Source organism: Ovis canadensis, chromosome Y (genome assembly GCF_042477335.2).
Source record: "Ovis canadensis isolate MfBH-ARS-UI-01 breed Bighorn chromosome Y, ARS-UI_OviCan_v2, whole genome shotgun sequence".
Taxonomy (NCBI): Eukaryota; Metazoa; Chordata; class Mammalia; order Artiodactyla; family Bovidae; genus Ovis; species Ovis canadensis.
The window spans coordinates 17,004,054-17,031,808 of NC_091271.1; the positions used below are offsets into that span (position 1 = coordinate 17,004,054).

Below are 27,755 nucleotides of genomic sequence, written 5' to 3' on the forward strand. Positions count from 1 at the left end.
AAACCTGGGGTCCACTTTTTCAAATAAAACTGGCTTTTTTTTTTAAAGTCAAGATTTAACTGATGATTCTTTAAGATGCTCATTTTAAGATTTGCATAATTCATAAATCCAAATACATAAAAGATGATGACAAAAACATCATAAATACATAAAATAGAAATATGTGTTATATTTTTAGAGCCTCTGAGAAATGATAGCAAAACTGGGACAGAAAAAATTTTAGAACATTTAATGATATTTCAACATTTTCTAATTTTTTTCTCATTTCATATTTCTCGTGTGGTTTAGAATGCATTACAATATCAGTAGAGTATTGGGCTTCCCTGGTGGCTCAGAGGGTAAAATGCCTGCCTGCAATGCAGACCCATGTTTCATTCCTGGGTTAGGAAGATCCCCTGAAGAAGGTAGGCCCCCCATTCCAGTATTCCAGCCTGGAGAATCCTACAGAAGGAGGAGCCTGGGAGGGTACAGTCCACGAGATCGCAAAGAGCTGGAGACGACGAGTGACTTCACTTTCACTATAGTAGAGTATTATCATATGTTTAAAAATCTATAAAAATATGGTAAAAAAAATCTGGTAAAAATTTCACCATTAAAGATAGGTATTCAGCTGTTATAATTCATGGAGTGAGTAATCTGAAACAATTTGGGTTTTCATTGTTATTTGTGACCATGCCACCACAGGACGCAGGTCATTTTTTCCAACCAGGAACTGAACTCGTGAACCCTGCAGTGAAAATTTTAAAACACTAGACCACCAGGGTAGTGCCTTGGTTTTATTTCCTAAATGATTTGGAAACCCGTCAACGTATAATGTGTACTGGTATGAACAGGATAGATGTGACACACTGAGTAGAAAATTGTAAACTGTATAATCTTGGTGAATATGTAAGTGCTCCCTTCAAATTAAAATTCACTTTCTCTGAGTGTCTGAAATGCTCCTAATAAGAATGCTGATGACTGAAAGATCTTGAAAACCGTGTGGGAGGTCAGTGATCCAATTTAGACTTCCTAAAATCTGTTCCTGAAATCCTAACCTTCTGCCTTATTATTCAAACACTCATTGATTCTTTTACATTTTTGGATTCTACTGTACATTTTTACTGCAGAAGTACCAAAAGAATAAGAAGTCTAAGAGGGCCTGCAAGAGTATAAGCCATACTGTCATTCCAGTTACTTGATATGCCTGTCCAATAAGTCGAGATACAAATCAATAAAATGTTTACTTAAATACTTACATAGCAGAAAAGTGAGGCATATAAAACTCCTATCATCACTATTTCCTTACCATGATAAACAACCATTTCCCACAAACTGAGAGCCAAAAGTTTGTCCTAAAGTGATACCAGGCAATTAATGTGAATTCTAAATCCATGAGCAAAAAAAACAGGCCTTCATTTTAAGAATGCTTTGGAGTACACTGAAATCCCAATGCTTCAGCAAGCTGGCTTCAATTTGCTTTTCTTCTTTTAATGTATCAGCCTTGGGACATGATACATTTTAAAACTGCCTGCTAAACTTCTTACCACCATCACTGTAGACCCCCTTGTATAACAAAGTGTCATTATGGAGTACCTAGCGTCAGACCTAATTAATTAAAAAAAAAAAAAAAGGATCCGAAGAATTATAAAGTTTTAGAAAATTTAGAAACATTGCCAAGCTGGCTTCTATATAGTAATGAACATTCAAATTCATGGATACATAATTTTCACTATATCTTCAATTCAACATTCGACCTTCTGAGGCCAAAGATGATGAAATTTCTGACTATTTTCTTATATAAAACAGTAAACACACACACACACATATGGTTCAGCCTGGACTTAAACCTCAGTATCTTCATTTTCACCTGCAAGGTCCTTAAACTGTATTTCATCATCATCTTCAGGATCAAAGGTGTCTGTTTAAGTTCAGCTAAAAACAATAAGAACACACTCTTAGAGATATAAAACCAAGATGTTACTAGATTAATTGTCTATTTAAATAAATAACACTGGATTAATACTAAAATGCTGAACTGTACAAAAAAAAAAAAAAAAAACTGCTTGTAATCAATCCTTGGATCAACAGTTTTATTCCAAGAAAAGTCTTCCTAACTACAAACTCACAATGAAACTGCTAAAAGAAATTCACTGCCAAGTATTTATCTGATTCCCAATTATCTTAGCATTTCTTAAACGGCCTGTATCTCATCAGAATCTTCATTCTTACTCAAAAATTCATAAAGTTATAATAAAATGCTCTGTAATGGAATTTTAAAAAGTTATCATATTCAAAATGTGACTTTAGTACACTTCCTCTTTTTGTTACTAGAAACATTTTAATTGTTCCAAATGTACTAGAGGAAGAATAGAATACTTTTGGCTCTAAGAAATAAAAGGGATTTAAAAACACTGTCCCCAAAGCTCCACGGCAGTACTCTAAATACTAAAAAAATACCTGAATACTCTTTTCCAAAAAAATCAAAACCAATACCATAAATGGTGCCCTCGATTAGCTTAAAATAGGTATAATCTCTTAAGAATAGCTTTTAAGAGTGTAAAAGAGGCATTCCTTTAACAATTATTATGTATAAGTCTAAGATTTCTGAGTTTTTTAATTCCCCACCAAAAGAACATATATTAGGAAGAGAATTCATTACTAAGTTGTTAATATTCTGAAGTTTTTAATACATTTAAATTTAATTTAAAGTGAATTTAAGCATCTATGCAAAAATACAGACAGGAGAGAATTCTGAAACGACTGTTTCACCTAAATACAAAGTAGTAAATACTATGAAAAGACAGGGAAGTGTAATCACTTTGATATTAACTACCATATTCCAGAAGCTCTCTATAAGCCTTCAGACTTCTAGCTTCATCTGCATTGTACTTTATAATTACATCAGCTTTGTTATCCTTGGAGAAAAACAGGAAGGATCAAAACCGGTTATGCAAAGAATCATCAGTTGTCTCATACATTACTTTCAAATTAAACACCCTTAAGAAAAACCTCACTATTCTCTCACCTTCCTTCTGTCATCTGCAAACACACACAGGCACAATCATCGTGATGAAGTTTGCATGCGTGACCAAATAAAGTTATTTCCAAATAACAAGGAAAGTTATGTATACAATGCACTGAAGCAAAGAAAGAACAGGAAACATGTGGGGTGGCAATGTGGTCCTTGTTCACACTCTAACACTGTAGTTCAAACTGAAAGTGGTATTATTACCCAAGAGAAATCTTTCTATAACCCACAGTTCTTAGAGTATCTTACTGATTTGAATTATCTGTGGTGCTTTTTATATTCCTTAAGCTTGACAGGCCTGAAGTGAAGTCTTTGTGAGTTTATGATGCAAATATGCCTGAGAATTACTGCCTTTTAAGGAGTTCACGTTTCTCCATTTTAAAGAAGCTGAGTCACTCACAGAGGAAAATATTCTGAATACTTGCAATTAGGCTAGAAAAGGCCTAAAGAAAGGCAACTGAAAATATCACAGTCATAAAACTGCAGTGTGATACAAACCAACACTTCTCAAACTATGTGCACCAAAAACACATAAGTATTCTGTTAAAACACTGAATGTAACTCAGTAGTGAAGAGATAGGCGAAAAGTCTGCTCATACAATTCCATGGAGTAGTGATGCTGCTGTTACTTTTAGATTATGATTTGAGTAGCAAAGGTTTGCAATTATCCACAACAGATTATAATCAGAAGAGCTATATGTGGGTATCACTTTACAGTTAGTATATTAATCCCTTAAGGGATTAATATAAATGTGGCTACATTGCCCATCAAACAGAGAATTAAACTGGGAATTATTATTTGATCCATTTGCAGGATTATATGTAGTTAAACTAAAATAAATGGACATGAGAATATACACTTTTATGGACAGATTATATGTTTTTAGTCATCAAATACAAAAAAAATGGAAAGGTTATCAATGGATGTTCTAGATCACAAAACATACAAATGAAAAAAAAAATCAGTAAAGTATCAGGGTATAAAATCAACATACTTAAACCTGTTATAATATTAATGCATTCATATTACCCAAAGTAATGTACAGATTCCATGTGATTCCTATAACAATTCAAGTAGCATTTATCCCCCCCACAGACAAAGTTACATGGAACCTCAAACAACCCAAACTGCCAAAGCAATCTTGAGAAAGAATAAAGCTGGAGGACACGCACTTCCTGCTTCTGAAACACAAATGTCCAAACAATATGAGACTGCATTCCACCCCATAATGCAGATCCTGGAACAAAACTGAGCACTCAGAAATAAAATTTTTCACAACCGTTCAACTAATACCTAGGAAGGGAACCAAGATCACACTGTAGAAAAGACATCCTCTCCAATAGACAGGACTGGAAAAACAACGCTTAACGTAAAAGTAGACCTCCTTTCTTACACCAGAATCTACCTAAAATTACCCTGAAATAGATCAGAGATTTAAACACAGAGCTGAAATCTTAAAACTACTGCAAGAGAACACAGTGTGCCGAATGCCACTCTTGCTCTTTGCAAACTAGTAAAACCTAGTAAGTGAAACTATATAACACTAAATCGCTTTTGCATGGAAAAGGAAATTGTCAACAACATTAGAAAAAAGCAGTGCATTAGATCGTTAAAAATATTTGCAAATGGTATGACCAATTGACACCCAAGGTAGATAAATCCTTCCATTTGCAACAACCTGGATGAACCTGGGCAGTACTGTGCTAAGAGAAACAAGTCACACAGAGAAAGCAAACACTGCAGGACCTCATTTATATGTGGAATCAGGACTGAATACAAACTCATAAAATTTTAGGTATGCTCCTAATCTCTCAGCTTTGAGTGACCCGGATTTTCTGCACAAGCCTCAAATGAAGAGAAGAACTATCAGTCGCTTGGCTGAGTATTAAAGGTATGCCCCAACATGCACAGAGCCTAAAAGCAGAGGTTGAGAGGCCTATGGGCTTTTAATAAAACCTCAAACATGGGCTGTTTGCTAGGTTATAAACAAGCATTCAGTGGCCACACACAAGGAAAAGATATATACCATACAGAATCTATTTCAGAAATTATCCAACAAACGATGACAAGAAAAAGCTCTGGGAGAAGAAATCTGATGTCCCGTCTCACCACGTTATATCTTCATTTTCTAGTTTTCAACAACAACAACAAATCAAGAGACACACAAAGAAATAGGAGAGAGTGTCTGGTCACATATAAGGAAATGCGCAGTTAATACGAAGCATGGCTCATAAAGCCTAGAAGCTGGACCTAACAGAGACTTTACATCTGGTAGTATAGACAAAAATAATGCAAGAAACAATGTGCACAATGTTCGTTTGTTTGTTTGTTTGTTTTAATTTTCAAGAATATTTCACTAAAGAATCAGGTCATATAGATTCTTTAAAAGAAACCTAGTGGAGATGAAAAGTGGAATGGCTGACTCAAACTGTCTCTGTAAATCACTAATAGGGCAATCACACCAAAAACTAAACAAGGAAACAGAAGACTGAAAATTTACAAACCAGAAAGTCTTAGGTATTTACAGAACACATGACCTGGTAATAGAATAGAGAGAAACAGCAATCATTTCACTCAAAATTTAATTAAGCACAAGCAACGGGTTTGATACAGAAATCAAAAGGATTTCTGTTTCACAAGTCATATTCCAAACGTTGAGGTCATAATGGCCAACCACCAAGTCATCCTCTAAGCATTCATCTCAGATTAATAACTTACACTCTAAAAGACCTAGTCTATGCCTTACCTTTCTCCTATAAGCCCCCCAAAACACTTTTTTTTTTGGAGATAGAGGTTTTGTGCCATTTAACTGCATCATCTACAGCAGTGGTTTCTCATACTTGGATCTGAGACCTTTAAATTGAAAAATCATAACTGAGAACCTAATATAAACATTATTTTTTTTCTTTTGATGAGTGAGAATGCTAATGAAAATCACTGTCATATGCTAGTGTTCTTTTTTTCAGCAAAGGTCATTTTGCAAAAATATTTAGAAAGCAAACCTGGAGGGAATCCTCTGATGGTCCAGTGATTAGGACCCAGGGCGTTCACAGCAGTATTCTGGATTCAGTCCCTGACTGGGTATCTAAGATCCCACAAGCTGCAGTGTGGTCAAAAATTAAGAAAAAAAAATATTGAAAGGAAAATGAATAATCTAGCTCTGTGAAATATATATCATAAAATACAAAGATATCTCTTCGTTTTACTACAGAAAGCTGAAGTCAGCCTGCAGCATAAACCCTGAAAACCTAGCACAGAACCTTGAATATACTTGGACTTTAGATGAGGACAGAATGATGAGCTGTAGTATTTATCCAAAATTATTAGAGGATATGTATTGCATATTATATTTAAAATCAGAAAAGAAACAACCAGTCTTCCCATGGAACACATATACCGTCAGTCAGCCAGAATCCTATTGTCTTAAACATAAGTGGATATTAACAAATTGTGATGCCGGAAGGATGAGAATCATAACTGGCTAGAACAGGTCAAATGTATTTTATCGCATCAGTGAAATACTGATATTAATGATTTCTAAATTCAAGAACACTATAAATTTAAGTGTAATTGTTACCTGATAATCTCGAAGACCAACCAATATAATATCTGAAGTATTTATCCAAATCTATAAAATAAAGCTCACAGTATATTGTATTTAAAATGCAAACAAACAAAAGTGTTTGATGTTAAGCCATACTTAGCGTGATACAAATAGCAACCCACTCCAATGTTATTGCCTGGAGAATCCCAGGAACGGGGGAGCCTAGTGGGCTGCCGTCTATGGGGTTGCACAGAGTCAGACACGACTGAAGCGACTTAGCAGCAGCAATGTGATACAAAAAAGTATCACATGTGTGTGAAAAGTATCTGCTAAGGATTAGGAGAAAACTACAGATATGTGTGTGTGTGTGTGTGTGTGTGTTTGTCTTGTATGCCTGTGCAGCAATGTGTGTATGATGTGCGTGTGCTCATGCCTACGTGACAAAGTCTTGTTATAGCTACAGTATATTAAGCAAAAATTAAATTTAGGCAGTTCAGTTTGGTTCAAATTTTCTAATTTAGTATATTAAAATATACAATATTTACTTCAACTAAAGTCTTTTAAAATTACAAGAGCATAGTTCTTTGTCACATAAATTACTTTTATTCACAAATCACTCTGGGAATTTTTAGTTATTTTAAGCAAATAAAAATAACCCTTCTACACAAAAATAGTCATCTTGATACAAATATACATTGATTCAGGCCCAAAATCATTAACTGGAAAAGAATGATTCAAGAGACCAAAACTGTTTTTCAATCCAAAAAATTTGAGTTGAAAGAACTTTTAAACAACATGATCAATAAATATGCCAAAATTACTAAATAAGATGACCTATCATGTTCCAGTTTCAAATGCTCCTAACACTACCTACAGCTGTTTCCACAAATCAAAGTGTTATGCAGGACTGTACACTATATTTGATTAGCAATTAGACTCATTTTGTCTTGAAAACATTTTTTTCTTTCTTTCATTCATTCATTCTTTCTTTCTTTCTTTCACAGCTTAATATTTTTGTTGAGTCTAGGCCATTTGTTTCATCCACAGAATTTGTCTGGTTCATCAAGTTTAAACATATCTGGCATAAGTCCAGCCTAGATCTTACAAATCACTCTTTCTAAACATAAATCCTATTATGAAAGTTATCAAGGATTTTCTAATTTTATGCTTTTATAGGGCCACATAAATTATTATTTTTGAAGTCATCAAGAATTCACAAAAGTCAGTCACTCGGAAGCACAGGTAAATTTTTTAAAGGTAAGCTTTGTATTAAAGTAAAATATATATCCACATTGACCTTCTGATTTAAGCTTCCTCGGATATGACATACCCTTTTCACACCATCAAAACACATTGCTTCCAATAGTGCATTTCCTGACATTTTGGTTACCTGAGCCTATTCTTCAGAAGCAGCAAAAAAGAAAACAAAACAAACAAACAAACAACTGTAAGATACTGTTCAATACTTCCTAAAATGTAACATTGTTATTAGGTTAGTAACTTCAGTTTTAGAGCTACCTTTAGACCAAACCATAATTAGAGAGGAAAAAAAAAAAAAAAAAGGTCAAGCGTTATAACAAATGAGAGGTCTCAAGGTGACATATATTAATCTTCCCCATGAAAATGAGAAGACTCTTAATCTCTCAAACAATGTCTATAGTCTCTTCAGCTACACTTATGTATATATCCCCTTATTTTTAGAGCAGGAAAAAGTCAACACAAGTAAAGCTGTTAATCCAAAATCACAAATGCTATTTCCACGAAAAACTATCTGCTACTGGGAAAATTTAAGTTGTCCGCTAATATGAGAAAAACAATTCAGTCTTGGTCATTATGACTACACACTCTACCTTTGGACATGAAAGTGGCTCATTTCAAGTGGTACCCTAAATGCTAACTTAGCAACCCTCACGCTGAGTATTCATCAAATCTTGGCTCGCCTTTCTTTCATGAACGCTACTGACTATAAACAGTAGCTTGATCACTAACAAACTTTTGCTTGAGAACACATTGATGCTAGTTCTAAAGTGCTTAAAGTCGTATTTCAAGATAAAGCATCTTTTATATCCAAGAATAGCCAAGAGACCACCTAAAACTACTATCACTTGAAAGCACTGACATAAGCATTAGCCAGTATGGGACCATGTCTTCTTGACTTAAATGACAAATGTGGGCATCAGAATAAAGAGAATGAAACAGGTAATTAATATAAAACTGGTACATTACTAAATTTTGTATTAAGGCCCAACATCAACGTGATAGCCACTGCAGCCATGATTAAAAAGGGCCTGCTCCTTGACCATTAAGGTGTGACCTAAATCAAATCCCTGATGATAATAACAGTGGAAGTGAGAAATAGATTTAAGGGACTAGATCTGATGGACAGAGTACCTGGTGAACTATGGACGGAGGTTTGTGACATTGTACAGGAGACAGGAATAAAGACCATACCCAAGGGGGGAAAAATGGCAAAAAAGGAAAATGGTTCTCTGAGGAGGCATTACAAAACTGTGAAAACAAGGGAACTGAAAAGCAAAGGAGAAAGGGAAAGATAAACCCATTTGAATGCAGAGATCCAAAGAATAGTGAGGAGAGACAAGAAAGCCATCCTCAGGTATCAGTGGAAAGAAATAGAGGCAAAAAATAGAATGGAAAAGACTAGAGATCTCTTCAAGAAAACTAGAGATACTAAGGGAACATTTCATGCAAAGATGTACACAATAAAGGACAGAAACGGTATGGACCTAAGAGAAGCAGAAGATATTAAAAAGAGGTGGCAAGAATACATAGAAGAACCATACAAAAAAGATCTTCATGACCCAGATAATCACGATAGAATGATCACTCACCTAGACCCAGACATTCTGGAATGGGAAGTCAAGTGGGCCTTAGAAAGCATCACTATGGACAAAGGTAGTGGAGGTGATGGAAATCCCATTAAGCTATTTCAAAACCTAAAAGATGATGGTATGAAATTGCCGCAGTCAGTAAGCCAGCAAATCTGGAAAACTCAGCAATGGCCAGGAGACTGGAAAAGGTCAGTGTTCATTCCAATCCCAAAGAAAGGCAATGCCAAAGAATGCTCAAACTACCACACAATTGCACTCATCTCACACACTAGAAAGGTAATGCTCAAAATTCTCCAAACCAGCCTTCAGTATTACTTCAGCCATGAACTTCCTGCTGTTTAAGCTGGTTTTCAAAAAGTCAGAGAAACCAGGAATCAAGTTGCCAACATCTGCAGGACCACTGAAAAAGCAAGCAAGTTCCAGAAAATCATCTACTTCTGTTTTATTGACTATGCCAAAGCCTTTGACTGTGTGGATCACAATAAACTGTGGAAAATTCTGAAAGAGATGGGATTACCAGACCACTTGATGTGCCTCTTGAGAAATATGTATGCAGGTCAGGAAGCAACAGTTAGAACTGGAAATGGAACAGCAGACTGGTTTGGAAAAGGAGTACCTCAAGGCTATCAATTGTCACCCTGCTTATTTAACCTCTATGCAGAGTATATCATGAGAAACGCTGGGCTGGATGAAGCCCAAGATGGAATCAAGATTCCTGGGAGAAATGTCAATAACCTCAGATATGCAGATGACATCACCCTTATCACAGAAAGTGAAGAAGAACTAAAGATCGTCTTGATGAAAGGGAAAGAGGAGAGTGAAAGTGTTGGCTTAAAGCTCAACATTCAGGAAACTAAGATCATGGCATCTGGTCCCATCACTTCATGGGAAATAGATGGGGATTCTCTGGCTGACATTTTTTTTACGGGTGGCTCCAAAATCATTGATGATGGTGATTGCAGCAATGAAATTATAAGACACTTACTCCTTAGAAGGAAAGTTATGACTTACCTAGACAGCCTATTAAAAAAGCAGAGGCATTACGTTACCAACAAAGTTCCTTCTATTCAAGGGTATGATTTTTCCAGTAGTTATTTTTGGATGTGAGAGTTGGACTGTAAAGTAAGCTGAGTGCCACAGAATTGATGCTTTCTTACTTAGTGTAGGAGCATGGTCTTGGGAGCCCCTTGAACTTCAAGGCAATCCAACCAGTTCATCCTAAAGGAGATCAGTCCTGGATGTTCACTGGAAAGACTGACGTTGAAGCTGAAACTCCAATACTTGGCCGCCTGATGCAAAGAGTTGACTCATTTGAAAAGACCCTGATGTTGGGAAAGATTTAGGGCAGGAGGAAATGGGGACAATAGAGGATGAGATGGACAGATGTCATCACTGAATCAATGAGCGTGCATTTGGGTGAACGCCATGAGTTGGTGATGGACAGGGAGGCCTGGCATTCTGCAGTCCATTGGGTCACAGAATCGAACACAACTGAGTGACTGAACTTAACTGCTCCTTGGGAGAAAAGCTATGGCAACTCTATCATTTCAGTTCAGTTAAGTCGCTCAGGCATGTCCGACTCTTTGAGGCCCCATGAATCGCAGCACGCCAGGCCTCCCTGTCCATCACCATCTCCCAGAAGACACTCAGACTCACGTCCAACGATTCCGTGATGCCATTCAGCCATCTCATCCTCCGTCGTCCCCTTCTCCTCCTGCCCCCAATCCCTCCCAGAATTAGAGTCTTTTCCAATGAGTTAATTATTCGCATGAGGTGGCCAAAGTACTGGAGTTTCAGCTTTAGTGTCATTCCTTCCAAAGAAATCCCAGGGCTGATCTCCTTCAGAATGGATTGTTTGTATCTCCATGCAGTCCAAGGGACTCTCAAGAGTCATCTCCAACACCACAATTCAAAACCATCAATTCTTCATCACTCAGCCTTCTTCATAATTCAACTCTCACATCCATACATGACCACAGGAAAAACCATAGCCTTGACTAGACGGACCTTAGTCGGCAAAGTAATGTCTCTGCTTTTAAATGTACTATCCAGGTGGATCATAACTTTTCTTCCAAGGAGTAAGTGTCTTGTAATTTCATGGCTGCGATCACCATCTACAGTGATTTTGGAGCCCCCTCAAAATAAAGTCTGACACTGTTTCTTCTGTTTCTCCGTATATTTCCCATGAAGTGATGGGACCAGATGCCATGATCTTCGTTTTCTGAATGTTGAGCTTTAAGCCAACTTTTTCACTCTCCTCTTTCACTTTCATCAAGAGGCTTTTTAGCGCCTCTTCACTTTCTGCCATAAGGGTTGTGTCATCTGCATATCTGAGGTTGTTGATATTTCTCCTGGCAATCTTGTTTCCAGCTTGTGTTTCCTCCAGGCCAGCGTTTCTCATGATATACTCTGCGTATAAGTTAAAAAAGCGGGGAGACAATATCCTTCCTTGACGCACTCTTTTTTCTATTTGGAACCAGTCTGTTGTTCCACGTCCACCTCTAACTGTTGCTTCCTGACCTGCATACAGATTTCTCAAGAGGCAGGTCAGGTGGTCTGGTATTCCCATCTCTCTCAAAATTTTCCACAATTTATTGTGTTCCACACAGTCAAAGGCTTTGGCATAGTCAATAAAGCAGCAAGAGATGTTTTTCTGTAACTCTCTTGCTTCTTCCATGATCCAACGGATGTTGGCAATTTGATCTCTGGTTTCTCTGCCTTTTCTAAAACCAGCTTGAATATCAGGGAGTTCATGGTTCACGTATTGATGAAGCCTGGCTTGGAGAATTTTGAGCCTTACTTTACTAGCATGTGAGACGAGTGTGATTGTGTGGCAGTTTGAGCATTCTTTTGCATTGCCTTTCTTTCGGATCAGAATGGAAACTGAACTTTTCCAGTCCTGTGGCCACTGCTGAGTTTTCCAAATTTGCTGGCATATTGAGTGCAGCACTTTCACATCGTCATCCTTCAGGATTTGAAACAGCTCAATGGGAATTCCATCACCTCCACTAGCTTTGTTCATAGTGATGCTTTCTAAGGCCCACTTGACTTCACATTCCAAATTGTCTGGCTCTAGATTAGTGATCACATCATCATGATTATCTGGGTAGTGAAGATATTTTTGTACAGTTCTTCCGTGTATTCATGCCACCTGTTCTTAATATTTTCTGCTTCTGTTAGGTCCATACAATTTCTGTCCTTTATCGAGCCCATCTTTGCATGAAATGTTCCCTTGGTATCTCTAATTTTCTTGAAGAGATCTCTAGTCTTTCCCATTCTGTTGTTTTCCTCTATGTCTTTGCATTGATTGATGAGGAAGGCTTTCTTATCGCTTCTTGCTATGCTTTGGAACTCTGCATTCAGATGCTTATATCTTTCCTTTTCTCCTTTGCTTTTCAGCACTCTTCTTTTCACAGCTATTTCACAGCTAAGGCCTTCCCAGACAACCATTTTGCTTTTTTGCATTTCTTTTCCAAGGGGATGGTCTTGATCATGAAAACCTACAAGGCCTTTTAGAAGTAACACCCCAAAAAGATGTCCTTTTCATTATAGGGGACTGGAATGAAGGAGTAGGAAGTCAAGAAACACCTGGAGTAACAAGCAAATTTGGCCTTGGAATGCTGAATGAAGCAAGGCAAAGACTAATAGAGTTTTGCCGAGGAAATGCACTGGTCATAGCAAACACCCTCTTCCAGCAACACAAGAGAAGACTCTACACATGGGCATCACCAGATGGTCAACACTGAAATCAGATTGATTATATTCTTTGCAGCCAAAGATGGAGAAGCTCGATACAGTCAACAAAAACAAGACCAGGAGCTGACTGTGGCTCAGATCATGAACTCCTTATTACCGAATTCAGACTCAAATTGAAGAAAGTAGGGAAAACTGCTAGACCATTCAGGTATGACCTCAATCAAGTCCCTTATGATTTTACAGTGGAAGTGAGAAATATATTTAAGGGCCTAGATCTGATAGATAGAGTGCCTGATGAACTATGGAATGAGGATCGTGACATTGTACAGGAGACAGGGATCAAGATCATCCCCCATGGCAATTCTATACAACACGTTAAAAGGCAGACAAAGCAAAGGCAGACCGCTTGGCCGACAAAGGTCTCTACAGTCAAATATCTAGTTCTTTCAGTAGTCACATATGGATGTATCAGTTGGGAACATAAAGAAGGCTGAACACTGAAGAGTTGAAGCTTTTCACCTGAAGTGCTGGGGAAGACTCTTGAGAGTCCACTGGATGGCAAGGAGATCAGAGAAGTCAATCCTAAAGATCAGCCCTGAACATTCACTGTGAGATCTGCTGCTGAAGCTCCAATACTTTGGCCTCCTGATGCAAAGAGTCGACTGAAAGGAGAAGACCTTGATGCAGTGAAAGCAGGAGGGCAAGAGAAGAGGACAACAGAAGATGAGATGTTTGGGTAGTATCACAGGATTCAAGGTATAAGAGTCTGAGCAAACTCAGGGAGATAGTGAAGGACAGGGTATCCTAGTGTACTGAAGTTCATGGGGTCCTCTGTCTATGACAGAGTCATACACATGACTTAGCAACTGAGTAACAACTCCACCAAGAGCTCCTAGTCCAATCTGTAATTATCCTGACATGTAATAGGATTCACATGCTGGAGAATTCCTTGGAAAACAGCCCATGAACCCAGCTTAGTACTCAGGAGTGCTACACAGAAGAAAATAACAAAGAAAAGAAGACGATAATTTAAAAATAGGCCATGAAAACAAACTTCTAATGTAAGGAAAAAATATGAAGGTCAAGGACCGGATTATCTTTATCTCACATCATGTTCCAAGAAATTAATAAATTATTTGTGCTTGTGTGTGAGTGTGCGTGTGTGTGTGTTTTTCTCTGTTGTGTGCGTTTCATGTCTTTCACTATGCAGGAATAACTACATGGCCTTGTTAAGAAGTGCTGTAAATTACATAAGCAAATGTACAAGTGTGAATGGAGGCTATACACCAGCTCAACGACAGGTAATAGAGTTTTCAGTTAAGAGAAAAGTATACATGTGAATTGAACAATATGTTAATTTCCATTCATTTCAACCTCCACATTTGGCTAGCGGCTGTAACAAAAAAACAGTTTTCCCCAGTGGCTCAATTCACTACAGTTCAGTTCAGTTCAGTTCAGTTGCTCAGTCGTGTCCGACTCTTTGCAACCCCATGAATCGCAGCACGCCAGGCCTCCCTGTCCATCACCAACTCCCAGAGTTCACTCAGACTCGCATCCATTGAGTCAGTGATGCCATCCAGCCATCTCATCCTCCGTTGTCCCTTTCTTCTCCTGCCCCCAATCCCTCCCAGTGTCAAAGTCTTTTCCAATGAATCAACTCTTCTCATGAGGTGGCCAAAGTACTGGAGTTTCAGCTTTAGCAACATTTCTTCCAAAGAAATCCCAGGGCTGATCTCCTTCAGAATGGACTGGTTGGATCTCCTTGCAGTCCAAGGGACTCTCAAGAGTCTTCTCCAACACCACAGTTCAAAAGCATCCATGAAGAATTCACCTGCAAACGCAAGATACAAAGGAGGGACACATTTGACTTCTGGGCCAGGATGATCCCATGGAGAAGGAAAGGACAGCACGTTCCAGTCTTCTTCCTGGAGATTTCCATGGACACAGGAGCCAGGTGGGGCACAATCCATGATTTCAAAAGACAGCCAGACATGACTAAGCGCAAGCAAAAGTGCTAGAAAAAAGTACTTCAGTGCAATTCAGTTCAGTCGCTCAGTCGTGTCTGACTCTTTGCGTCCCCATGAATGGCAGCACACCAATCCTCCCTATTCATCGCCAACTCCTGAAGTTTACCCAGTCTCATGTCCATTGAGTTGGTGATGCCATCCAACCATCTCATTCTCTGTTGTCCTCTTCTCCTCCTGCCCCCGATCCTTCCCAGTATCAGGGTCTTTGCCAATGAGTCAAATCTTCGCATGAGGTGGCCAAATTATTGGAGTTTCAGCCTCAGCATCAGTTCTTTCAATGAACACCCAGGACTGATTTCTTTTAGGATGGACTGGCTAGATCTCCTTGCAGCCCAAGTGACTCTTGAGAATTTTCTCCAACACCACAGTTCAACAGCATCAGTTCTTCAGCACTCGGCTTTCTTCACAGTCCAACTCTCACATCCATACATGACCACTGGAAAAAAACATAGCCTTGACTAGATGGACCTTTGTTGGCAAAGTAATGTCTCTGCTTTTTAATATGCTATCTAGTTTGGTCAAGAGGTGGTTATACCAGACCACCTCACCTGCCTCTTGAGAAACCTATATGCAGGTCAGGAAGGAACAGTTAGATCTGGACATGGAACAACAGACTGGTTCCAAATAGGAAAATGAGTACCTCAAGGCTGTATATTGCCACCCTGCTTATTTGACATCTATGCAGAGTACATCATGAGAAATGCTGGGCTGAAAGAAGCATAAGCTGGAATTAAGATTGCAGGGAGAAATATCAATAACCTCAGATATGCAGATTACAGTACTCTTATGGCAGAAAGTGAAGAGGAACTAAAAAGCCTCTAGTGAAAGTGAAAGAGGAGAGTGAAAAAGTTGGCTTAAAGCTCAACATTTAGAAAACTAAGATCATGGCATCTGTTCCCATCACTTCACGGGAAACAGATGGGGAAACAGTGGAAACAGTGTCAAACTTTATTTTCGAGGGCTCCCAAATCACTGCAGATGGTGACTGTGGCCATGAAATTAAAAGACACTTACTCCTTGGAAGGAATGTTATGACCAACCTAGACAGCATATTAAAAAGCAGAGACGTTAATTTGCCAAAAAAAGGTCTGTCTAGTCAAGGTTATGGTTTACTAGGTAACAATAGAATGGGAAGGTTAAATGTCTTGTGACCATTCTCCTGGAGTTATATAGAGAAAGGCTTCACTCTTAGGAGATGAAATATTTAGGGCTCAAGTCTATATCTATGTAACTAGACCTGCCTATAACAAAAGGCTTCACTCTTAGGAGATGAAATATTTAGGGCTCAAGTCTATATCTACATAACTAGACCTGCCTATAACGCAATTTAAAATGTTAGAAGGAAGATGTTCATGTAGAGAAAGTAAATACAAAAAGAAAACATTAAAGATTAGTGAGTCTAAGTGAAACACATACAGGATTTGTAATCTCATTTCAACGTTCCCATGGGCTTAAATTTTCATTAAAGTGAAAAAAAAAAGTACGTGGTTCAGTCAATTATTTTACTCTTAGTTTAGTATTCACTTACTTAAAAAAGAGTCAGTTATTCGGTAACTTTATTAAATATGATCATGCACTAATGAAATGGTAGTACTAATGGTCTGAGGTCTTGGCATAGATTTATCATATTTTACTGAAAAATGTTACAATAGTAGGGAATTTTCAGTGTTGGAAGACAGCCTTACTCTGCTCTAAACCCTAAAACGGAACACGTTGCTTACAGAAATGACACATTAATCCTCCACAAGAAATGGTGTAAAATGAATTATTTAATACAGAAATTCTAGAGAAATGTATGGCACTGCAAATGGGGGAAAAGCTGGAGCCATGAGGGGCTTCTGTGGTGGCTCAGTGATAGGGAATCCACCTGCCAATACAGCAGAAACCAGTTTGATCCCTGGTCCAGGATGAATCCACATGCCTCAGAACAACTGAGCCGCTGTGCCACAGCTATTGAGCCTGTGTTCTGCAGTCTCCAACTGTTGAGCCCACATGCTGCAATGACTGAAGCTTGGTCTGAGTAGAGCCTATGCTTCACAAATGGAGAGGGCACCCCAGTGTGAAGTCTGTGCACTGCAACTACAGAGCAGACCCCATTCCCCACAACTAGAGAAAAACCCATGCACAGTAATGAAGGCCCAGCACAGCAGGAAAAAAAAAAAATATATATATATATATATATATATGTTTGTATATATGTATATATGCAAATAACAACCTGTAGATTAAAAAAAAAAAGGACATATGAGGCATCTCTTCAGGACTTTGACTAAGGTATGTTTCAGATTAAACTCTGAAATTCACATTATTATAAAAGGTATAAATAGCTAAAGAATTCTTACGTTGTCCATCTTCTTTAAATACTGTCTCTTTTTTCATATTCATTCTCTTTACCCTTGCACCTGCTTCTGCCTGCTTTACCTCAGTGATTAAAAAGTGAATAAAATTTAAAGTCTAATCATCGGTATAATAGTTTACAAACTCATCAAACAAGCTAATATAAGCTGTTAAATTTTATATAAACAGGGAAACAGATTATCATTTAAATAGCAGCAAAATATTAACAGACCTCAAAAGAGATTTACATTTAATATAATTTGCTTACTGATTAGCCACTTACAGATTGTTGATGGCTTTCTTCTAAATCCCTTAGCAGATACATATATTTTCAACCACATAACCCATTACCAGAGACAACCATTAGCATTTTTATCATCCACGCTTTCCAATTAAACCTGGCTTCTATACATTCTGTTCCAAAATTCATTTGCAAATTAATAAACCAAAATAGTCCATATATTTGTAAAGCAATGAAAATTGAAAAATCATATGTCAAAATGTTTTCAGTTTGGCCTGAGAGGAAGCAGCTGGTTTAAAAGTCCCACAGAAGGAAGAGGGTTGTTACCCAAGGATGGAATGATGCCTAGGAAGATAACATTAACAAAAAAAATGTGTTGAACATCTATAAGCACCAAGTTGTGGTAATTCTGCATTCATAAAATAATTACTATTCTCTTTAGAATGCACAATCCAACATGGACATCTGAAACTTCATTCCTAGAAACCGAAGAGGCAAAAAGGAATGTATGGAAATGTACACTTATTTGTAAGTTAAAAGTGAATTTAATAGATTAGGGGAAAAAACAGTGGAAGTGGTTTGTAATTTACCTAACACATTATGAAAAAGACATTCCTAGAGTTTCCCTGAATAGTTAGTAGCAAAACATTTGCTAGACAAAGGCTGTGCCAGTTGGTTTGGGGAATCTAGAGAGCACTGAACTCAAAAGCAAAGAAGTGTGACCAAATATAGCAAAGGTTAAGTAAGCCTTGAGAGCTAACATGAAGTGCCAGGAATGAATAATGAAGAGAGATTTGTTGTGGAATGTGAAAAGTGGTGCTATTCTGAAAGAGGTATTCTCATTCCTTTAGTTACAGTTTTCCAGGAGGCGTTACAAGGACATTAAACATGACACAAGCAGAACTCAGGACTGTACAAAGGAGAATTCAAGGAATGACTGTCCCAGTGCCCTCCTTCAGTTAGCTTAGAAGTACCGTTTTGGAAGTTACAAGTGCAGTTATTGTCAAATCTGGTTATTTGTGAACTGTCTGCCTCAGAATAAAGATAAATAGAAATACATAGTGCCAGCATCTGTTTTATGAGAAAAGAAGGCTGAACAAGTTGGGATATGTGTGCCTTCTAAAAAAAAGGCTAAGGTTTGTGACAGGTAGAGGAAAGTAAACCAGCAGACATGAACCTAAACATGCAACATGGATTTCTTTTCTGCTTGCTCAGATGGTAAAGTGCCTGCCTAAAATGCGAGAGACCCGGGTTCCATCCCTTGGTCAGAAAGATTCCCTGGAGAAGGAAATGGCAACCCGCACCAGTATTCTTGCCTAGAAAATCCCATGGGCCGAGGAGCTGGTAGGCTGCAGTCCATGGGGTCGCGAAGAGTCAGACACGACTGAGCAACTTCACTTCACTTCACTTGCAAAGAGGAAGTAGTAAACTGTCACAAAGTAAACTAAGGACAAGTTCACCAGTAGTGAAGTGTCCACAAAGTAAAGCATGGACAAATATTTAACAGTCCCAAAAGAGAGAATCAGCGTGTCACCAAAAAACAGCTAAGGGAGAGTCCAGGGAAGGGATGAAGGCCACAGGGGCAAAGCCTCGGCTCACCAAAAGTAGGCTTCCGCCAGTTTACTAACGCACCTGCAGTTAAACTGGCATGAATCCAAAACTAATAGTATTTTACCCTCGGTGTAAAATTGACAAAAAGGGAGAGGAAATTATATCGCTATGGGAACAGAGCGGGAGGAAGCAGCTTCTTGCTCCTTTGTGGACTGAGCAGTCCCACTCAAAGACATCAGCCAACCACAAGAAGGGGGAACTACCACTGACCACTGACGGCAGCTGAGTGAGTAATCGGTGGTTCCGGAAACGGAGTCATTATCTTTATTCTTGGGCATAGCTGTAGCGGCAGGCTCACTGTTTCCAAACAGCTTCCTGTGCTGCTGCCGCTGCCAGGTAATCCTCCCAGGCTTCCAAGGAACTAAGTTACACTCTCTGAATTGAGAACTCGGGAGACATTGTCATGCAGCCACGCTTAGCAGCAGCAAAATGGCAACCTGGCTGGTGTCACGGGGTTAAATCACTTTCCTCGCGCATGACGCTACTGGCCTATCCCCCAAGCACAGTCTCTTCTGCCCTATGGAGCACGTGTAGTCCAAACCAACTGACTTCCTGGAACTCAACAACGTGAGGGACACTGTGTCAGATTCCCGTAAAGAGTGAAAGATTTTTGGAGAACACCACGTTGAGCTTGAAACGACATGGGTCAATATAGTGGAGACCGCGTGCATTTCCCCAATTAGAAACCGCTTGAACTAACTCATACTACTGAATAGACTTCTGCTACCTGTTAATAAGTGTTCTTGCCTGACCATTTCTTCACTTAAATTGTATCTATTGTCTTCCTTCTTGGAGAAACAAATTCCATCAGGATGCTTCTATTAGAAATCTAGTGTAATACACGTGGTGGAGGAATTAAAGAGAACGGTTATATATCTGTCAAAAGACTTGGCCAAACGTTCTTAGGTTTTGGAGACAGGAACCTCTTGAGGTTCATTACGGGTCCCTCTCTTTGAAATATTTAGGTCCACTAAGCTAGGGACTGTGGGTGGCAGGGATAGATGCCCTAGTCTGTGTATTTAATGTTGGAGTGATGGAGTCAAGTTTAATGTTACTGTAAACAAACAAGCAAAACAATACTTTCTCTTCAGAAAGAAAATGTTTAGATTTTTTTCATAGTGATGGAAAACCTTTTCACCTATTTAAGTATTACTGAATATTCTGGCTAGATACAATTTTGCTTGAACTTTATGCTAGATACCCTATTTTTGACCCGTGAAACAAATATCGTACATCTGCTTTCAGTTCAGTGAGTTCAGTCGCTCAGTCGTGTCTGACTCTTTGCGACCCCATGAATCGCAGCATGCCAGGCCTCCCTGTCCATCTGCTTTAGCCATGGAGAATAGTCACTGGGTATCCACTTGAATGGAGAAATAAAAATCTACTGCAGTTGTCTATCATCAGTGTACCCTCTGGGAAAATCAGGGTACGAAAATGAGATTGTGCATTTGTGTGATTTGGAGTTGTGTGTTCCTAGTCAGGTAAGATAATTAAGAAGTTTAATGATTCCAGATTCTTGCCTAGGAAACCACTAACATCACTGTTGCCAGACCTGTATTTTGTGATTAACAGGATTCTTTTACCACTATATATGTTTCACTCATTTATTTTCCACGTTAAAGAAATTTCTATGTGTACTGGCTCTGCCCCTACAGATTCAGAACACTCCTCTTTAAACTATATGGAAGACCATTTTCCAGACTATGGTCCTTGAGTATTTTTGAAAAACATTTTTTTTTCTAATTTTAGTATATAGTGTTTATTGGGTAGTTTCATCAATATGGTATAATTTTCTTCAAAGAAAAAAAAAATTTCACTTCAAATATGAAACTTTGTACTGAAAATTTTCTCCTACTTAATCATGACATATGATCAGTGAGTCCACATAATAAGGAACGACAATTGGTACTTTTTAGCAGAAACTAGGGCTTCCCTGGTAGGTCACCTGCTTAAGAATCTGATGCAATGCAGGGGACCCATTTGAGTTCTGGTTTGGAGAAGCAATAGATCACTGTCACTCCAGTATTCTTTAGGCTTCCTTGGTGGTTCAGATGGTTAAAAATCCATCTGCTATGAGATATCCACTGAAAGAGTGGCCTGACAACCCACTGCAGTATTCTTGCCTGGAGAAACCCCATAGACAGAGGAGCATGATGGGCTATAGTCCAGAGGGTCACAAAGAGTCAGACATGAGTATGAGACTAAGCAGACCAGAAACCAAAATAGATTAAAAAGAAAAGAAAAAGATGATTGAAAAGCTTGAGATTTGGAAGTCTCCCTTAGAAAGATTATTTTAACCCTGAAAAAAAAAATACATAAAGCAATGAACTTTGCTACTCTCTTTTCCCTATAAAATCAGAGGAGAAATGGAGTGACTTTTTCCTTGTTAGAGGCTAGTTGTTGTAGTAGAAAATAGTAAATATTAAATAAATGATTTAAACCTACTGAAATGCTGCTTTCAAAAAATAAATAAATAAATAAATAAAATCTAATTCAAGATGGATACCAAAGCAAGAATATACCTGAAACCAGTTGCTGTTTTAAGACATGGATTCAAAAGAGAACTAAATAAATGCAGATAATGACTGGCGAAATTCTCTGGCAATACATTATAAAAATTCACAGTCAATATTGTAAAGGATTTTTACACACAATAAAATAAAAATGCCTTTTACTTATGCATAGTTTTATTTTTTTTTTCTTTTTTTTTTTTTTTATTTTTTTTTTATTTTTATTTTTTTTACATTTTAAAATCTTTAATTCTTACATGCATTCCCAAACATGAACCCCCCTCCCACCTCCCTCCCCATAACATCTTTCTGGGTCATCCCCATGCACCAGCCCCAAGCATGCTGCATCCTGCGTCAGACATAGACTGGCGATTCAATTCACATGATAGTATACATGTTAGAATGTCATTCTCCCAAATCATCCCACCCTCTCCCTCTCCCTCTGAGTCCAAAAGTCCGTTATACACATCTGTGTCTCTTTCCCTGTCTTGCATACAGGGTCGTCATTGCCATCTTCCTAAATTCCATATATATGTGTTAGTATACTGTATTGGTGTTTTTCTTTCTGGCTTACTTCACTCTGTATAATCGGCTCCAGTTTCATCCATCTCATCAGAACTGATTCAAATGAATTCTTTTTAACCGCTGAGTAATACTCCATTGTGTATATGTACCACAGCTTTCTTATCCATTCATCTGCTGATGGACATCTAGGTTGTTTCCATGTCCTGGCTATTATAAACAGTGCTGCGATGAACATTGGGGTACATGTGTCTCTTTCAATTCTGGTTTCCTCGGTGTGTATGCCCAGAAGTGGGATTGCTGGGTCATAAGGTAGTTCTATTTGCAATTTTTTAAGGAATCTCCACACCGTTCTCCATAGTGGCTGTACTAGTTTGCATTCCCACCAACAGTGTAGGAGGGTTCCCTTTTCTCCACACCCTCTCCAGCATTTATTGCTTGCAGATTTTTGGATCGCAGCCATTCTGACTGGTGTGAAGTGGTACCTCATTGTGGTTTTGATTTGCATTTCTCTAATAATGAGTGATGTTGAGCATCTTTTCATGTGTTTGTTAGCCATCCGTGTGTCTTCTTTGGAGAAATGTCTATTTAGTTCTTTGGCCCATTTTTTGATAGGGTCATTTATTTTTCTGGAGTTGAGCTGCAGAAGTTGCTTGTATATTTTTGAGATTAGTTGTTTGTCAGTTGCTTCATTAGCTATTATTTTCTCCCATTCAGAAGGCTGTCTTTTCACCTTGCTTATATTTTCCTTTGTTGTGCAGAAGCTTTTAATTTTAATTAGATCCCATTTGTTTATTTTTGCTTTTATTTCCAGCATTCTGGGAGGTGGATCATAGAGGATCCTGCTGTGATTTATGTCTGAGAGTGTTTTGCCTATGTTCTCCTCTAGGAGTTTTATAGTTTCTGATCTTACATTTAGATCTTTAATCCATTTTGAGTTTATTTTTGTGTGCGGTGTTAGAAAGTGATCTAGTTTCATTCTTTTACAAGTGGTTGACCAGTTTTCCCAGCACCACTTGTTAAAGAGATTGTCTTTACTCCATTGTATATTCTTTCCTCCTTTGTCAAAGATAAGGTGTCCATATGTGTGTGGATTTATCTCTGGGCTTTCTATTTTGTTCCATTGATCTATATGTCTGTCTTTGTGCCAGTACCATACTGTCTTGATGACTGTGGCTTTGTAGTAGAGCCTGAAGTCAGGCAAGTTGATTCCTCCAGTTCCATTCTTCTTTCTCAAGATTGCTTTGGCTATTCGAGGTTTTTTGTATTTCCATACAAATCTTGAAATTATTTGTTCTAGTTCTGTGAAAAATGTGGCTGGTAGCTTGATAGGGATTGCATTGAATTTGTAAATTGCTTTGGGTAGTATACTCATTTTCACTATATTGATTCTTCCAATCCATGAACATGGTATATTTCTCCATCTATTAGTGTCCTCTTTGATTTCTTTCATCAGTGTTTTATAGTTTTCTATATATAGGTCTTTAGTTTCTTTAGGTAGATATATTCCTAAGTATTTTATTCTTTTTGTTGCAATGGTGAATGGAATTGTTTCCTTAATTTCTTTTTCTACTTTCTCATTGTTCGTGTATAGGAATGCAAGGGATTTCTGGGTGTTGATTTTATATCCTGCAACTTTACTATATTCATTGATGAGCTCTAGTAATTTTCTGGTGGAGTCTTTAGGGTTTTCCATGTAGAGGATCATGTCATCTGCAAACAGTGAGAGTTTTACTTCTTCTTTTCCAATTTGGATTCCTTTTATTTCTTTTTCTGCTCTGATTGCTGTGGCCAAAACTTCCAGAACTATGTTGAATAGTAGTGGTGAAAGTGGACACCCTTGTCTTGTTCCTGACTTTAGGGGAAATGCTTTCAATTTTTCACCATTGAGGATAATGTTTGCTGTGGGTTTGTCATAGATAGCTTTTATTATGTTGAGGTATGTTCCTTCTATTCCTGCTTTCTGGAGAGTTTTTATCATAAATGGATGTTGAATTTTGTCAAAGGCCTTCTCTGCATCTATTGAGATAATCATATGGTTTTTATTTTTCAATTTGTTAATGTGGTGAATTACATTGATTGATTTGCGGATATTGAAGAATCCTTGCATCCCTGGGATAAAGCCCACTTGGTCATGGTGTATGATCTTTTTAATGTGTTGTTGGATTCTGATTGCTAGAATTTTGTTGAGGATTTTTGCATCTATGTTCATCAGAGATATTGGCCTGTAGTTTTCTTTTTTTGTGACATCTTTGTCAGGTTTTGCTATTAGGGTGATGGTGGCCTCATAGAATGAGTTTGGAAGTTTACCTTCCTCTGCAATTTTCTGGAAGAGTTTGAGTAGGATAGGTGTTAGCTCTTCTCGAAATTTTTGGTAGAATTCAGCTGTGAAGCCATCTGGACCTGGGCTTTTGTTTGCTGGAAGATTTCTGATTACAGTATCAATTTCCGTGCTTGTGATGGGTCTGTTAAGATTTTCTATTTCTTCCTGGTTCAGTTTTGGAAAATTGTACTTTTCTAAGAATTTGTCCATTTCTTCCATGTTGTCCATTTTATTGGCATACAACTGCTGATAGTAGTCTCTTATGATCCTTTGTATTTCTGTGTTGTCTGTTGTGATCTCTCCATTTTCATTTCTAATTTTATTGATTTGATTTTTCTCTCTTTGCTTCTTGATGAGTCTGGCTAATGGTTTGTCAATTTTATTTATCCTTTCAAAGAACCAGCTTTTGGCTTTGTTGATTTTTGCTATGGTCTCTTTTGTTTCTTTTGCATTTATTTCTGCCCTAATTTTTAAGATTTCTTTCCTTCTACTAACTCTGGGGTTCTCCAACTCTTCCTTTTCTAGTTGCTTTAGTTGTAGAGTTAGGTTATTTATTTGACTTTTTTCTTGCTTCTTGAGGTATGCCTGTATTGCTATGAACTTTCCTCTTAGCACTGCTTTTATAGTGTCCCACAGGTTTTGGGTTGTTGTGTTTTCATTTTCATTAGTTTCTATGCATATTTTGATTTCTTTTTTGATTTCTTCTGTGATTTGTTGGTTATTCAGAAGTGTGTTGTTCAACCTCCATATGTTGGAATTTTTAATAGTTTTTCTCCTGTAATTGAGATCTAATCTTAATGCATTATGGTCAGAAAAGATGCTTGGAATGATTTCGATTTTTTTGAATTTATCAAGTTTAGATTTATGGCCCAGGATGTGGTCTATCCTGGAGAAGGTTCCATGAGCACTTGAAAAAAAGGTGAAATTCGTTGTTTTGGGGTGAAATGTCCTATAGATATCAATTAGGTCTAACTGATCTAATGTATCATTTAAAGTTTGCGTTTCTTTGTTAATTTTCTGTTTAGTTGATCTGTCCATAGGTGTGAGTGGGGTATTAAAGTCTCCCACTATTATTGTGTTATTGTTGATTTCCCCTTTCATACTTGTTAGCATTTGTCTTACATATTGTGGTGCTCCTATATTGGGTGCATATATATTTATAATTGTTATATCTTCTTCTTGGATTGTTCCTTTGATCATTATGTAGTGGCCTTCTTTGTCTCTTTTCACAGCCTTTGTTTTAAAGTCTATTTTATCGGATATGAGTATTGCCACTCCTGCTTTCTTTTGGTCTCTATTCGCGTGGTATATCTTTTTCCAGCCCTTCACTTTCAGTCTGTATGTGTCCCTTGTTTTGAGGTGGGTCTCTTGTAAACAGCATATAGAGGGGTCTTGTTTTTGTATCCATTCGGCCAGTCTTTGTCTTTTGGTTGGGGCGTTCAACCCATTTACGTTTAAGGTAATTATTGATAAGTATGATCCCGTTGCCATTTACTTTATTGTTTTGGGTTCGGGTTTATACACCCTTTTCGTGTTTCCTGTCTAGAGGATATCCTTTAGAATTTGTTGGAGAGCTGGTTTGGTGGTGCTGAATTCTCTCAGCTTTTGCTTGTCTGTAAAGCTTTTGATTTCTCCTTCGTATTTGAATGAGATCCTTGCTGGGTACAGTAATCTGGGCTGTAGGTTATTGTCTTTCATCACTTTAAGTATGTCTTGCCATTCCCTCCTGGCCTGAAGAGTTTCTATTGACAGATCAGCTGTTATCCTTATGGGAATCCCCTTGTGTGTTATTTGTTGTTTTTCCCTTGCTGCTTTTAATATTTGTTCTTTGTGTTTGATCTTTGTTAATTTGATTAATATGTGTCTTGGGGTGTTTCGCCTTGGGTTTATCCTATTTGGGACTCTCTGTGTTTCTTGGACTTGGGTGATTATTTCCTTCCCCATTTTAGGGAAGTTTTCAACTATTATCTCCTCAAGGATTTTCTCATGATCTTTCTTTCTGTCTTCTTCTTCTGGGACTCCTATAATTCGAATGTTGGAGCGTTTCATATTGTCCTGGAGGTCTCTGAGATTGTCCTCGTTTCTTTTAATTCGTTTTTCTTGTTTCCTCTCTGATTCATTTATTTCTACCATTCTATCTTCTATTTCACTAATCCTATCTTCTGCCTCCGTTATTCTACTATTTGTTGCCTCCAGAGTGTTTCTGATCTCATTTATTGTGTTATTCATTATATTTTGACTCTTTTTTATTTCTTCTAGGTCCTTGTTAAACCTTTCTTGCATCTTCTCAATCCTTGTCTCTAGGCTATTTATCTGTGTTTCCATTTTGATTTCAAGATTTTGGATCATTTTCACTATCAATATTCGGAATTCCTTCTCCGGTAGATTCCCTACTTCTTCCTCTTTTGTTTGGTTTGGTGGGCAACTCTCCCGTTCCTTTACCTGCTGAGTATTCCTCTGTCTCTTCATCTTGGTTATATTGCTGCGTTTGGGGTGGCCTTTTTATATTCTGATAATTTGTGGAGTTCTCTTTATTATGGAGCTTCCTCACTTTGGGTGGGGTTCTATCAGTGGCTTGTCAAGGTTTCCTGGTTAGGGAGGCTTGTGTTGGAGTTTTGGTGGGTGGAGCTGGGTTTCTTCTCTCTGGAGTGCAGTGGAGTGACCCGTAATGGGTTATGAGACATCAAAGGTTTTGGGATAATTTTGAGCTGCCTGTATATTGAGGCTCAGGGGAGTGTTCCTGTGTTGCTGGAGAATTTGCGTGGTATGTCTTGTTTTGGAACTTGTTGGCCCTTGGGTGGAGCTTGGTTTCAGTGTAGGTATGAAGGCATTTGATGAGCTCCTATTGCTTAATGTTCCCTGAATTCAAGAGTTCTCTAATGTTTTCAGGCTTTGGGTTTAAGCTTCCTGCTTCTGGTTTTCAGTTTTATTTTTACAGTAGCCTCTAGACTTCTCCATCTATACAGCACCGATGATAAAACATCTAGGTTAAAGATGAAAAGTTTCTCCACCTTGAGGGACACTCAGAGAGGTTCACTGAGTTACAAGGAGAAGAGAAGATGGAGGGGGTAGTTAGAGGTAACT

General features: G+C 38.0%; 2 pseudogenes; both read right to left on the reverse strand.

Moving 5' to 3' along the window:
* The window catches only part of LOC138431345 (testis-specific Y-encoded protein 1-like), a 373,686-nt pseudogene that overhangs the window by 8,215 nt on the left and 337,716 nt on the right, over positions 1–27,755 (reverse strand).
* LOC138431260 (eukaryotic translation initiation factor 1A, X-chromosomal-like) lies at positions 1,824–19,594 on the reverse strand (annotated as a pseudogene).